Below are 16,532 nucleotides of genomic sequence, written 5' to 3' on the forward strand. Positions count from 1 at the left end.
CGTCATCCAAAGTAGTCGAACTGAAGCTATGAGAGACGCAGGTTACAGATGTACTTCTGACACCATGTTGTAGTTTAAAAGATATCACTATAAATATGTAGATAAGTTTATTAAAACATAATTATACATTAAAATCAACTGCGCGATTATTCGTATTGTTCAGCCTTATATACAGTTTTCCGGGCTTGTTTGTATTCACTTACAACGCCACCTGTGATCTATAACTAAACCGGCGCCATCTATTACAACATTAACTATTTTAATAAGCGAGAACCAATTTTTTTATATCAGACATATGCCACTTAATTAAAACATCGAGAAATAACTTATCAAATAGTGGTAAGAGGAATAAACTAAAAAATGGGAAAACAAGATACATTCGACTATTAAAGAAGAACGGCAAAGAACTTCTATGGCAGCATGTTTATCTGACATATCGAATAGACTCTCAGTCAATTTTGCGACAAGCACCGAAATTGTCATATAATCACGTAAACATTAATTCATTTAACGCAATGCGCGTGAAGAATGCCACACAGGTTTTAAGCTGGGAGGGCCAACTAATGTTATTGCCCCCTCCAACCTTTGGTCAGTTGAGATCTTCAAAAGACTCAAATTATCATTTTAAAAGCATATACAATTTATAGAACCTCAACTGTGTTTAAATTTCAGTCTTTTCCCGCCAATTTACATAGTAGTAACAAGTACACATGCATTCGGAGAAGCTACACTCCATTAAAAATTAAAAACCATTCTCCAGACCCCTTTTCGTTTATCTTTGCCCCCTCCAACTTCTAGAACGTTCCTACGCCCCTGATCTGAAACAACTAAATTTATAAGGCTTATGGATAAGTTTTTCGATATTCTAAATGTAAAAAATATCACTGAAGGAATAGAATCGAGAAAACCTGCCCTAGAACCTTTTAGAAGTTTGAGTGACTGGAGATTCAAAGTAAATACACTATGTTTATTTTACATAAAATTTCACATAAAATTTTCAATTCTTTACTCATTTTTTACTTAAAACTTTCAATTCAGTTCTAATTCCAGTCGAATTTAAACACACTTTTTTATTCTTTTGGAAATCGTTTTTAAATTTAGAAATTAAGTTTTTGAAATAACAATTGCAGAGAGTGTTATACGCCAAGCTCAAAGGATGCTCTTTGTGAGTTTCTTCACCCCACAATTCACTCCACAATTGGTTTAACTGATTACAGTTATTCAATGCATTAAATATAGTTTCTCGTCTCTTTGAGTTGTCTTTCAGTATGGAATGACTATTAAAGTTGACTAGTGGCGCTATCACATCACCCGCTCTTTGGAAGAAAGCATATGCTTTTTCTGAAACATATAACAAACCACCACGATCTTGTTTTATCGTCCATAGATGATAATCCTTAATGTTTAGGTCTGTTGGTTTAGTAATTAGCGCATTAGTTTGGAACATTTTGCATTCATACATTCCTATAACTTTATGGATAATATTCCCGGCAATTTGGTGTAGTACCAATGGATTAGTCCTTTGCTGAACACAATTATTTTCCATATTATTCTTCCTCTGTTTGGCTTTTTCCACATTGTTTGAAAAAACTAAATAGAGCTCCTGGAAGAGCCTCACCAAAAATAAATCCATAATGGATATTTTGTTGGTGTCCGACAATAGAGGAAAGGTGTCCAAGTGTGTAAAACTGTGCTTAATGTTTTCCAAGAACTCGTGATCACCCAGGAGATCGTCTTTTTTTAAGAAAAACCTTTTCTTATCAAACATACCATTTTTGTCAGCAAAAATGCTAAAGAAATCTGCAGCCTCTTTATGCAGGTATTTTATTTTATTTGCTTTTATCTCATTCAAACATTCCTAAAAATTATAGAATAAAATTAACAGGTGGTTTATGTAAAAAACAATAAATCAAAATATTAGCTATACTATTACTTACTATGATCACAGGAGACAGTCCAATCAGTGGCGTACCTAGACCCTTTGACGCCCGGGGCGGGTCAAGAATTTGCCGCCCCTCCCAATTTCCAAAAGAGCCAAAACGCAATGTAAAGTATATAATATAATAAAATATTATATTACTGTAAATAAGCGTTCAATATTGTGCAAGCCTAACATTATGGTACGACCATGGACACTGTATCTTTAAAGATACAGCGTCCGTGGTACGACCAAAATTTTAACGTAAGATTATTGTTTTGTACAAGAATTATTGTATCTCTGGCCACGCTGATTTCAAGACAGTCTAACAATGTAAGTTAAATTGTTTGCACTCGTTTCGATTTTCGTGCTATAAAGGTTTTAAAATTATATTTCCCCATCATAGCGTACGTAGACACGTATTATAAGTGTCTACGTACACTACTACATCATAACAATATTGAATGTTTGAAGGAAACGATAAAGTTTTGGTTTCACTTTAGATCAGTGTTGCCAGATGGTGGGAAATTTCCCATATTGTGGGAATTTTTTTTGTTAATTTTGGCTCTGTGGGAAAAAGGATTTGTTTTATTCAAAATCGTTGATTTTGTGGGAATTTTCATGTCCGCGGGTATTTATCCTATGTTTTTTTTAAATTTGACTATCAACAGAAAGCCCAAAATTATCTAGAGCAGTGTATTTTCGTGAATCTTGTGATTTTATAAATAATATAAAAGAGATGCCTCCTAATACTGCAATCAATCAATGTACAAGCCTAACAACCAAAATGTTTAAACATTGTAATTTCAATAAAATTTAATTTTAAAAAGTTAATTTTAAATTTTTTTAAAAATTATGGCATGTTTTCCGTTATGTTTTCCTTGGGGGCCGGGCTAAATATGGGTGTGGGAATTTGTGGGAAATTTACTACTCAGCAATGGGAATTTCAACTTTCAAACATTGGCAAAACTGATTTAAATTATATATAGAATTTCTGATATTGATAATTACTTTTGATAATATTGTTAGATTTTAGATTTTAAACCTAGGGTTAATTCAAGATTAATAAACTTGGTTAAGAATTTATTATATGTATTATCAATGTCATGTAAAATTAATGAAGTAAAATCAAATACAGAAAAAAAAAGAACTTACAAACTTAAAAGTCGGTGTCAATGTCAAATTGTAACAATAAATATTCCAATTTATAAATATTCCGATTTGATTCCCCTTTACATATAATCCCTATTTATTCATAGTTTAAATAATTCTACTCCTAACTTAAATACCTACAGAATTTTCTCCAAAATAGAATACAGTAACTTTTACATTCATTTTCTTCCCATGCTCGTTTAAAACCGATCAATCGTCAGGTATGGCCGTCCTTTTCCCCTTTTTGTCGGTTGACGGTTTTTCTTCAAACGCTCTGCGAGTATTTCCCCCAGGTATATTCGCAAGGTCGTTCTTAAATTGGTTTAGAGGGTCTAATGACCATAGCCCCCTATTCCCCCTATTGTCACTTTTGACCTTGTTCCGTATGTGCTCGCGAAGCTTCACTTTTGGTCTTTGTTAGGACCTACTCTCAAATCCTAAAATAGTTTTAATTTACAACCCCTTTTCTTTACCATACTTTCGTTTTAAAGATGAGAATTGAGAATTGCCAAAAATGCCAGTAATGGCTTGTTTTGTATAACTTCTAACAAATAATATTTTCTGATATTTGCTATCTTTAACCCAAGGGTTTAAGATAATTTATGACTGTGTTATTGAAATATTGTGAAGTTAACCTTTGACCGAAAGGGGGTCACCAATAACTGGTACCCCTGGGCCATAAACCCTAGGTCCAACCCAACGTGGCCGATTGGCTTAACTAAAAGGGACGCCAAGAAGTGATTGGATCCTCTGGATATCACCAGCGACCCGGATTAAGAAAACCTCCTCTAACTCTTTGGTTAAAAACCAAGAGTCCGTCTAAAAAGAGTGAGAGATTCCACATGCCCTTCTGGGCTCAGCAACTCACCAATTTGCTCTGAATACTCAGAGATGTGCAGCTTCGGCGGCTTAGTAAATTTGTGCGCGGAGCGTAAAACCATATGAACATAGTTTCTATGGTAAAACTTAATAAATACATGTAAATAAAAAGAGATCTAAATGATCCACCCGTCCTCGCGTTGCGTTCAACAATTAGTGGGCATCCTTCATCTTCGTCTTCACCATTCATCCATTTGAATTACTGGACTTTTGACTTTCATTGCAGCACATAAGTATTTTTTTAAATAATCTTTGCCTTCTGGCAACCATGTCTGTGTATATAATAACACTTGTGTCCTTCGGACAAAATGTTTTTAACATTTAGATTTATGGAAAACTTTAATTTAAAATATTGATATATTTCTTCTAAATAAATAATTTGGCAATTCTCAACCGTACTCTTCTGATTTAGTATTTAAATTTAAACTTAGACTTCCACTAGACTCCTTTAAAATTAGTCGTGACCTCGCTAACACCAATAGTGAAGTTAAGCGAGTTATCCGGGACTAGATCAAATAGTGACGTTATTTATTATTGGCCTACTAATATATATTTTCAATTAAGGCCTACTGCTTTTAGAATAAAACACGTCACAAAATGAGTAATCTACACTACACAGCACAGATATAATTCAACCATAGAAATAGAAATGAGACTAGAACCACTGGGCTATCCGGTAATCTCAACGAAAACGGGCAAGCTAGAAGGCTGCCATTAGAGTGGAATCACTACTAATCCACGCAGGAGGGCGCCATCTATTAAAAATAATTAAACTTTAAATTTCTAAAAATAGATGGCGTGCTTCCACAAAGAATGCTGGCGATTCCACTCTCATGGCAGTCTTCTTATTCGTACATCGCACCACAATCTAATCGTCTCATTTCTATTTCTATGATTTCAACTATCCGTATAATCCGTTTCCGTTAATCTAAAAACTGAAAACGATCGGCTAAAACTTCGACGGACATTTATCTACGGTTATTACTACGTTAGTAGCCGCCGGACTCAGGAAAGTAAAATTCGTATTTAAAAACTTTTATAATTCTAATACTTTCTTCATTTATAATTATCCCCGATTTATCAAAAAATCTTTTCCTAAAGTCTGAAAACCTTGTGCCGTGATAGAATAAAATAAAATCAAGGTCATAAAATGAACTAAAAAGGGGCCCTTTGGAACTCCCCAGGGCCGTAGCTAAGTCTCAACAAATTTTTGGATTTTTTCAATCCTTTGGAATTGTTTTTTTAATTTTTGTGGGGGCCCCTAGGCACGTGCCTAGGATGCCTACCCTTAAATCCGGGCTCAGGAAAGTAAAATTCGTATTTAAAAACTTGTATAATTCTAATACTTTCTTCATTTATAATTATCCCCGATTTATCAAAAAATCTTTTCCTAAAGTCTGAAAACCTTGTCCCGTGATAGAATAAAATAAAATCAAGGTCATAAAATGAACTAAAAAGGGCCCCTTTGGAACTCCCCAGGCAGTACCTCCGCCAGTAATTTTTAATACACAGCCCGGTCTGATTTAGAGGCCCCCCATCTATATATTTTAATTTAGAAATGCTCTATTTTAAAATTTTTTTTTACTTTTAGGCTTATCGTTTATTTAGGTTCGAAATATTATTCCCAAAAATATGTTCTAAAACGGAAATTGGTTTGAAAAACATAATGGCTGGGTTCCCCTTTTTCGCTGATTCCCACTTATAGACGAACGGTGGAAACATTTACGGCGTGCAACCTTCGGTATTTTCCCATAAACTTTCTCTACGTGGGGCAATACTCTCCGAAAGAAGCCCGAACGTTTAAAAGCGGAAGCTCCCCATTGTTCGGGGGATTCCTGCATCCGGACGAGTAAACGAACTCCAACCAAGTGTCCGCGCTCTACATGGTCCTTCGTGGTCAACAAAGACTATATAAGCTATCGCGATAGCTTATATAGTCTTTGGTGGTCAACTTATCGCTCTCGAGTGTGAAAAGATCCGAAGAGCGATAATTTTTTTAAGCCGTGCTACAGAAAGTGACCACCTAAGAAAGCCGTCCTGACTCCTGGACCTTGCAGTCTGCCGATGGAAATTCGACCGTCACCGGTCACAACAAAACGACGCTGCCGAGGAAACCCACGCACGCCAGCGATCAACGGAGGAACTATCACCAACTCGCCAGTTCGCCAGTACGGTACCTAATAATAATTTCCATCTTGTTATGGGAACCAGCCAAACCGTTATTTGTAAGTAAGCTTTTTGAAATGATAATTAGATTTCCAAGTGTTATTTTTTTTTCAATCTCAATAAATGAATTGTTTACCAATTCTGTCTATTTGTTTATCTTTTAATGCTGACACTTAATTAATTCTATTCCAAATTCATCCCCTAGACAACTAGTTGACTCTTAACTTTCTCTTCCCCTAGTTATTTTAATTAAACTCAACTTAACAAATTTTAAGTTCATTATTATATATAAACTTAAAAAGTGTCGCAAACTCTTCGATTAGAGCTTTTACCAAATTCGTCAACCACTAAATTAGGGTTTTCTTTTAAACAATTCGACAAATCCCGATTAATGGACAACGTAGCCAGATTTGAAAGTCTAAATTATCCCATAGTTGTTCGTAGACGTGTTTCTATTCTTTTCAGGGAACTAAAACTTCTTTCTGAGATAGTGTTTGCCACAGGAATGCATGAAACAGCCTTGTAGTACTCAACAAGGTCAGGGAAGCCATCTTCCATGGTCATTAAATAGTGGAAGCAGTCGCTTACGCTGTTAAATTTTTTGGAGATACTAAGATTTCTCGCAAATTTAATTTGACTTTTTAAGGAATAAAGGTCGGAATGAAACCTATCGTATGTGTTACAATTTGTTATAATATCGATTTCGTTTAGGAAGTTCTCAGAGTTAGGGTCACACGCCATGATACCTTTATAAAGACCAGAGTTAGCTAATAATCGTATTTTCATGACAGAAATAAATTTGTCTATTAATTCGAAATAGGTGGACCTCATCTGGTCTATCAGGGTTTTGGCTTCAGTTTCTCTGGTCCCCGTTGTACTTGTTACCACAATATGTTTTAATCTCTTGTTAGGGATAAATTTATGTTTCCGTAAAGCTAATGGTTCGCTGTTACGGTCAGGTACTGCAAATAAAGACGATTCCGCGAATTTAGTAGCTTCTTCCCAAATAGAATCAAAGCGTTCAGAGTTTCTACACTCTTCTAAGGTCTTGACAGTTAAGCTTGGCAAATGGCAACGGCTTCCGTAAAAATAGCTTTGTAACTTTGTAAATATTTCGACAGGGAATTTGTTACACCTAATACTTCGTCTAATGCAATGACTAATTTTAAGTTGTTAAAGTTATCTAATTGGGATATATACCCATGACACACGGCAGCCTCGTCGGTTTTTCCGTTTTCTATCACATTCTCTAAAGTTAAAACTACGGAATCGAGTCTATTTCTAAAATTGTGAATCCCCTTTTTTTGCTCCACCATCGAGTGTCGCAGCTTTGTGGCATTTTTAGTATATCGTAGCCTAGATCTATGACCGAATTGCTTTGAAAGTTGTAAATGGCTTGAACCAAACCAAGTAATTCCCTAATTGTCGATATTTTGGAGCAACAGTCAAATAAAACTAAATTTAAGCGGTGGGCGTAGCAATGAACGTACGGACAATGGGCACCTACTGCTTCTTCTACTTTCACCCATACTCCTTTTACATGACCTCTCATTACACTAGCCCCATCATAAGTTTGTGCAACACAATTCTAAAGTTTGAAACCACATTCTTTTAAAATATTTATAATTGCCAAGCTGATACTCTCAGAATCAAACATGTGTAAATCTGTGAACACTAGAAATCGTTCTACGACACCTATTTCTGCTTGAGTATATCGAATACAAAACTTAACTGATCTACTCCCGCATTGTGCCGAGTTTCGTCAGCTTTTACAGACTGGAATCCACCGGATTCGTTTTACCTCTTGAACAATAATTTTTATCACTAAACTTGCCTTTGGTAGTGTACTCAGGTAATATTGATTTCGAGTATAGGTGGTTCAAAAGATAATGTTTTGTAAGGGCCATTTAGGACTATTGGAAATTGAAATTGAATGGGATTAATTTTTCAGAGGGCTAGATGACCAATTTTTGAAAAAAAAATTAAAATCATTTTCGGTCACATTGGAGGACCAAGTGGGTATTTTTTTTAAAACTTTTAGAGGCCCCTTAAATAGGCCTAAAATTTTTCAACATAGGCACGTGCCTACGTGTGCCTACTGCTGGCGGGGGCACTGTCCCCAAGGCCGTAGCTAAGTCTCAACAAATTTTTGGATTTTTTCAAGCCTTTGGAATTGTGTTTTTAATTTTTGTGGGGGCCCCTAGGCACGTGCCTAGGATGCCCACCCTTAAATCCGGGCTCAGGAAAGTAAAATTCGTATTTAAAAACTTGTATAATTCTAATACTTTCTTCATTTATAATTATCCCTGATTTATCAAAAAATCTTTTCCTAAGGTCTGAAAACCTTGTGCCGTGATAGAATAAAATAAAATCAAGGTCATAAAATGAACTGAGAAATGAAATGTTCCGAAAATCAGACCCTAACCATGATTACAATTTTGTATTGTGGAAGCTGTGGAGGGGTAAAGGATTACGAATGGATTTTGTTTGGCTGCAGAGTTCGTCGTAAGTGTTGTCTGCTATTTTATTTTAAAGCGGCCTACGACGTTTTCTTGGCATAGTAGGATTTTATAACCTATTTTCAAGCGTAATATTTAATCTAATTAATCTTGGAAACGGAATGGTATTATAAATCATGTATTTTAATAATAATTGACCATATTTCAGTGATAAATTCGTTTAATTTTGATATTATTTCGTCGTTTTAGTCAGCGCCATGTGTATAAGGCCAAGGCCCAAAATTATTGTTGTTTACTGTTACTGTAATTAATCGATTTTTTTTTAAAGTTAACTTTAAACGACTAATTTAGATGGTAAAATGTCTATTTTGTGTACTCTATGTACACTAAGAAGGTAACATGGCTCACTTAATTTTTTAAGAACACTTCCAGAAAAGACCCACCTATCCTTTCTTTCAATGGCTAGAGACCTATTTGGGATTTTTTGCAAAAACTATTCATATTTTAAATAATAGTTTTCTGTGTGTTTCAACATAAAACCAGGGAAATTCCTGAAGTAAAAGTATCAGGTTACGACATTTACACCTATTATCCACTTATGTGTATTTTTTTGGGGTTATCCTTTTTGATGACCTGGATAGCATCCATAATTGGAGCATAGCTTGCAATCTTCCACTCAACGCTTCCCAGTGTGCAGTCCTGTCTCTCCGTTGACAAGGCTGTCCTGTTACTAATGCCATTTACACCCTTGATGGACCCTCGTTCAGCATTACCTTGGAGTGGTCATCACTGACACTCTGGAATGGAGCACCCACATAGGTTTGAGTTACCTCTCAGGCTGCGAGAGCTCTTTGGTTTATGCACCTTGCGCATTGCTCCTTCGCCAAAAAAACTCTAGTGGTCTAAACTTAATGCTCGGCAGTATGGTCCCCCAACAATACATGCGACATTCATTCTTTTGAAATATTCCAATGGCATGCCCTGCGCCTTGTGAGCATGCATATTTATTCATATTATAACAAATGTGAGCTTCCCGTGGAGCTTCAGCATGACTCGAGTCCTGACAAATTTCAACTGGACTACCCTTGCTGCTCGTAGACGTGTTAGGCGGCTCACCCTCCATGAATAGTGTTATTCACAAAACGTGCAGCGCTCTGGTCCCCTTATCCCATGATATTTTTTCTCGGCACAGACCCCGAGAGGGTGCTGGACAACATCCCTCGTTTTGCCAGGCTTTTACCTAGCTTCTCGGAAGCACTCGTTTCTCCCTTCATCTGTCCTGGATTAAAATTATCTCCCGGAGCACCTGAAAGCTATCGCCCTCAGTTCCCAGTTCTGGAAGGAACTCTGTATTTCTCGTTATTGCTATGTAATTTAAATTTTTGGTACTAATTATGTGTCTCGACGTGATGGATCTCGAACCCCATACACATAAATAAAACTACTAGATATATAAAATTACCATAACCAATAAGTTAGGTAGCTCCAAACTCTGCATTATCTCTTGCTACCATGATAAACAAAATATGAGAGGCTGCAGAAATTATACTAAATATCTGCTTGCCTGCTGACATAATTAATATATATATATATTAGGATGTAGTGTTGGGCAGAGGACCTTGCGAATTTAGGTAGCTCCAAACTCTGCATTATCTCTTGCTACCATGATAAACAAAATATGAGAGGCTGCAGAAATTATACTAAATATCTGCTTGCCTGCTGACATAATTAATATATATATATATATATATTAGGATGTAGTGTTGGGCAGAGGACGTTGCGAATTTTAACTTTACGGTTTTTGGCCAGATATATATATATATATATATATATATATATATATATATCTGGCCAAAAACCTTAAGGTTAAAATTCGCAAGGTCCTCTGCCCAACACTACATCCTAATGTCTCAGCCCATGAACGTACTGAAATCAAACCATGGGCAAGGTCTTAAATTAGACATATGGACAAGTTCTATATGGGCCTGTTTATTTATTACTCTTGGTAAATAAAAGCCTGCATATCACGCTACTTGTCATCAAATACGCTAGACCTTGTGCGTCCTTTTTTTTTCATGATTAAAATAGATCTTGCAAATCATGAAAAAAAAGGTCGCGCAAGGTCTAGCATATGTGATGTCAAGTAGCGTGATATGTGGGCTTTCCTTTACCAAGAGTTATGAACAGGCCCATATATAATAATAGAATAGAGGACCTTGCGAATTTTAACCTTAAGGTTTTTGGCCAGATTTAATACATTTTTGTAGTTCCAAAACTATTAACCACTCTGCCACCCAGTGGCAGCGATCGGAAAACATTTCTGTGGAGGCACAAGCAATTAATTTTTTATCTAAAAATCCATATACTTAAAACTTAAGCAAGAAAATGTACAGCTCAAACTTTTTCGTACTATATATATATATTTAATAAAGTCTTTCTAATATCTCATCCGTCAATGAATACATTGATAATAAAAGTTAAGTCAATATCTTTAGAAAAATATCTGTGTGCATGGATAGATAATGAAGCCTTTCTGGGGCAAATACATTACGAAGGTATTTTAGGTAATTTTGTTTGGACGAATCTATCGAAATCAATTTTACGGTTATATCATCTTAATGCTACTCGCATCTGCAATCTCAAATTAACTTCTGTAAAAAGACTGATTTCGGAAGTAAATAAAGGCAGTGAGATTATAAATTTTTCCCTGATTGCTATTCTTCTCAATTTTATTTCTGTGGGGGCTCTGCCCTGTTTGTTTTTCCCTTTGGGGGCTTGAGCCCTAGAGCCCCCACGGGATCGCCGTCACTGCTGCCACCCCACCTTAACCACTATACCACTCAGGTAGATTTATAGTTAAAATTATACTAAAGTTATAGGCATATTTGTGTCAGGAAATTTATTTGTAAAAAACACAAATTCCCATTAAAACTACAAACAATCATCCCAACACTTTGAGAAATTGGGACCTAGACCTCTCAAAAACATAATTGGCACCTCTAGAAAAGAATTAGACAATGCGAGATAATTTTTTTTGTGGTTTGGAAATCTGATCCTAAATTAAATAATTTTGAGACAATAGATAGTTTAAGCTAACCCGCCCCCCTCCTAAAAAACGTGTAGGGGAAAATTGTATGATTTTAGATTCAAAAGTATGCTAACCATTTTACAATTTCTTACCTGGCACGTCTTAATAATAATATTGAATATTCAAATTATTCAGCTAAATAAAAATAATATTGAATATGTATTCAAATTATTCAGCTAAATAAAAATAATATTGAATATGTATTCAAATTATTCAGCTAAATAAAAATAATATTGAATATGTATTCAAATTATTCAGCTAAATAAATATAGTGGGAGTTATGACAAGCTGTTCTTATTATATCAAAATGTATATTAAATTGAAAAGTGATGAAGCCTTCTATAGATCTAAATCGTTAGATAATACATTTGTAGATATAGCGGAGACACGAAACCACGGAAACAAACAGGTTCTGATTGGACGCAATTCAAACATTTGATAAAATATTGTGGTAGGGCTAAAGTTTTTCCTCATTAACTCAACGACACTTAGACACTGAGACTTATCCTTTGGAATGCCACAATGGGAAAGCAGGTGGAAGGTGGTCACCAATTTCTATGCAAATCAAATAAGTACTTTTTGCTCTAGAGCGATCTGCAAGAAGAAGATGAAAGTTTTTTTTTTTTGACATTTTGGCTATCTTTGAACTACGTCGCATTATTAGCATAACAGCGCTACATTTATTGTTTTATTGTATGTTTGTCGTATGCGCCTGGTCTTTCCAATGGTATATTTCTTGTCTCGCTACTCTTGAGTGGTTGAGGAGATTCAAGGGGCTGAAATCAGCACTTAGTTGCTTTGGGATAATACTAGCTCGGTCTCGAAAAGCTAGTCACTTTCCCAGACCTTGCTATGGGGACTACCGTCCCCTCTGATATATTCACCAATATTATAATCATTATGTGAAGTTACATACATATCTAGTTTTATCTACACACTGATACATGTAAACTTACATGTATATAATCACCCATATTATAATGTATGGATACAAACATATAACATCGGGGTGTGTTAATTTTTGACACATAGTAGATATTGGAAATTATACTGAAAATGTGTCCTTCATACTAGAGAGCAGGCAACAGACCAGATTACTTTCATGGTTTCCATCCTTTTCTGAAAGTTATAAATGGCCAATTTCAAATTGATATTGGTATTTATTTATTTTGTTTATCAAATAAATAATGAAGTCTTTTTCTAATTTCCGAGAACTTCTTAGCTCTCTTTATCTCTTTTGTTTCCATGAGCAAAGAAAGTGGACTTCTTATTCCGTTCCGAAATATCGCGCTGTTAAAACAACCCTTACAATTCCCCTGTGATATTTAGCACTATTTAAACTATTTCTATCTCATATTTAGCACTATTTTAAAGAATTTCACTGTGAAATTTAGCACTATTTAAACAACCCTGACAATTTAGCTTCTGCTCCAATTTAATAATCATCATCAACTAGGCTAATGCCCAAGGCCATGTTACAATGTGTAGGAGGGTGGTGACAAGCCCTTCATACCACACGAGCCAACAGCTCCCTGCACTAACTATTACCGTTAACCTCAACAAGTTCTAATGGAAGGGGAAACGGAAGAGCTCGGGGGGGAAACCCCTTAAACCAGTGGGGAGAGAACTTGCAAGCTCAACGCAGGAGCTGTTCTGAATTTTCACCCAGAGCCACAAACTGGTATCAAACCCGGATCCTCTTGCTGCGAGGCGAAAGTGCTAACTACTCCGCCACCCCACAAGTCTATGCTATTTAGAGCTATGAAAAACTTTCTAGAACAAAACATATTTAATTTATCTAAAATTTCTTTCATTATTAAATTTTATAAAAGTATGGAATAATAATTTGACTTTCAAAGCTAAAACGGTACCCAAAGTCCCAAAAACTGTGCAAAAAAATGGATGATGGACTTTTAATTTTTTCTTTTGCTTACAAGATCTAAAAGGATTTGGCGGGCCTAAAATATTTCAGACTATCTGCTGCTTAAATTCATATTCAAATCCTCTGATCATCTGTTTGTCTTCAATTACGTTTTCTTATTTTAAACAAATTCCGTCTTCATCCAATTCCATCTTCATCCAATTCCTTTTATTTTTACTATTTACTTAAACAATTGTGCTCCGATTTTATGGAATTCTGTAAGAACCGGGAAAACAGAATTTTAACTTGGCTGAATGTAGAAGTCATTTTATGATATAAAATTTTAAATCACTAATTTTATTAAATGTGAGCTTATAGAGCGTAGAATTAAAGAATATACATTATGAACTTTGAATTCTTTAGTGAATATATTGATGAAGTATAAGATTTTTTGTTTGATTTGATATTTATTTGTTAGAGTATAAGTTATGAGTTTAGTATAGATTGCAATCTAAGCTCCTCACAAAGGCTTTGGTTGGCCATGTCTTGAAGAATGGACAGATTTTTGTAGTTGATGCTTGGGTTTTAGTATTTAAATCTAATGATATTAATTAAAATAAAACTAGCTACTTAATTGTGCTAATACACTTATTTAAAACAAATAAATTTTACTTTTTAATACACTTTTCTTGTTCACTTTTTAATATTGTTTGGCTTTGTCTTTTAATTAATAAATTTTGGAAGGAACAACACTAAATGATAACCAGTTATACTTGTATTAATGTAAATTGATGTATTTTTTTTTGCAGTTAAGGTGTTTATTTGAGAATTGTGAGTAATTTTCTTTGGAGGTTAACACATGAAATCTCATCAGCTTTTTATGGAATTTGTAAAGTTGGTTGAGAATTTGAACTCTAAAGCTGTTGTCACCCAAAATGTTGGACAAAAATTGTTGGTTGTGTGAATACGCCTATGGTTATGATGTTGAAGACTTAGCCTTTTTTAGTCATTGGTATTTAGCTTTCATTGTTTTAAGTTGCATTTAAGAATATGAGAAATGTTTAACTTTTTTGACGTATATCCATGAGAAATAATTAAAATAAACTCTTATTTAAGAGTGACACTAATTGATGCAACCAAAAGTGGATATGACGTAATACCAAAAGTCTTGCTCTTGGCCAAAAAACGTGTTATTTCTATGGCTCTCCCTTCGTAGGTGGATGAATACTATTTTACCGCCAGAGTTGAAGCAGACTTTCACAGGTACATACAACCTTTTAGAGGTTCCGCCGTGATTATTTCAGTCAAAAGTTTGCGATATCTTTAAAATTTGCTTTCTAAAATAAATTATTTCAATAATTCAGTTTTATTTATTATGTAAATAATTATTAGTTTAATTTGTATTTAATAATAACAATTTGATCTTGTAATGCAATAATGGGCCAAGACTTGACGGAACTGACTTTTCAGTTGTGCTTTTTACACTTTGTTGATTATGTAGTTAATACCACTGCTAACTGGGCTGCATTTTTCATTCCAGGACTGGGTTGACTTTCTGACTGTACTACTTTTCTTTAAAAATTGCGTGGTTTAGCGATTTGAGCTCTTATTAGCTATTATTTTTACTTAAGAAATATGATAAGAATAAAATAAGAGCCCAATTATGACTTTTTTACATGTCAATGGTTTGGTTTATTAGTTAATAAAGATATTTTCTTTAATTGAGCTAGATAAAATCAAAAGTTTAAAATGAACTAGAAAAAATTAAAACATTTTGCCTTGGACCCATGCATTTGATGTAGTGATACACGTTTTTACAATGAAATGAGGTATCCTGTGCACTTTGTCATCCGCTAGCATACCCTTACCAAAAATTAAGTGGTCTAGGAACTTGGTTTTAAGTTTGTATTTGGGACAAATACCAACTAAAACCATACATAAAAACAACTTATTACCAACTAAAACCATACTGCCAACTTAATATCCACTTATTACCCCTTTAACTAGTTTATTGAAAAATGCTGACAACTTAAAACCAACTTAATACCAACTAAAATGTGTATACCAACTAAATACAAACTAAAAGCCAACTTATTTTTTGGTATGGGTAATCATAGAAAGTGGCAAGTTTTAAAGGTTTCTTTATGGTATGGAAGTTGTGTTACTCTCTTTTTTTGAGTCTCAAAAACAACCTGGACAACCATGTAGATTAAAAGTGCAAAAAATTTAGGAGTTATAAATCTTTAATGACTAATGATGGAACCAAATCATGTATAAAATCAATATTAATCCTTTATTATCTGTACCATATCATTCGTTTCGATTTTAGTCACATCATTACATTAGTTATCTCTTTGCCCTTACCAAAAAATAAGTTGGATTTCAATTTGTATACACATTATTAGTTGATATTAACTTGGTATTAAGTAGGCTCAAGTTGTCAGCATATTTCAAGTTACTAGTTGAAGGGGTAATGAGTTGTTATTCAGTTGGTAGGAAAATACTTCTTTTGCTAAGTTTGTAATTAGTTGGTTTTTAGTAGTCAGGAAGTTACATATATTATTTTTAAGTTTGTTTTAAGTAGTTAAATGTAAATGTCGATTCTGGTTTAGTTGGAAATAAGTTGATTAATAAAGACGATTTAAGTTATTTTTTAGTAGGCATTTGTCCCATATACAAACTGAAAACCAAGTTGAAATACAAGTTGTTGTAAGTGGTTTTAGCCAACTTATTTTTTGGTAAGGGATGTTCAATGGAATTTGTAAATTTTTTATGAACAACTAAATTTTTTTTAATATTTTATATGCATTAAAACTAAACTAAGTTTTTGAAACTAAGCACAAATTTATCAAAGATAAATAACAAAGGCTTACATTTGATTGTATAGTTTTCTCAACCTAACCACTGTTTGAACTCATTTATTCCATGTATCTTTAACCCAAACTAAACTACCAGAATCGACATTTACATTCAACTACTTAAAACCAACTTAAAAATAATATATGTAAC

The sequence above is a fragment of the Leiobunum rupestre genome, chromosome 8 (genome assembly GCF_980474605.1).
Source record: "Leiobunum rupestre chromosome 8, qqLeiRupe1.1.hap1, whole genome shotgun sequence".
Taxonomy (NCBI): domain Eukaryota; kingdom Metazoa; phylum Arthropoda; class Arachnida; order Opiliones; family Sclerosomatidae; genus Leiobunum; species Leiobunum rupestre.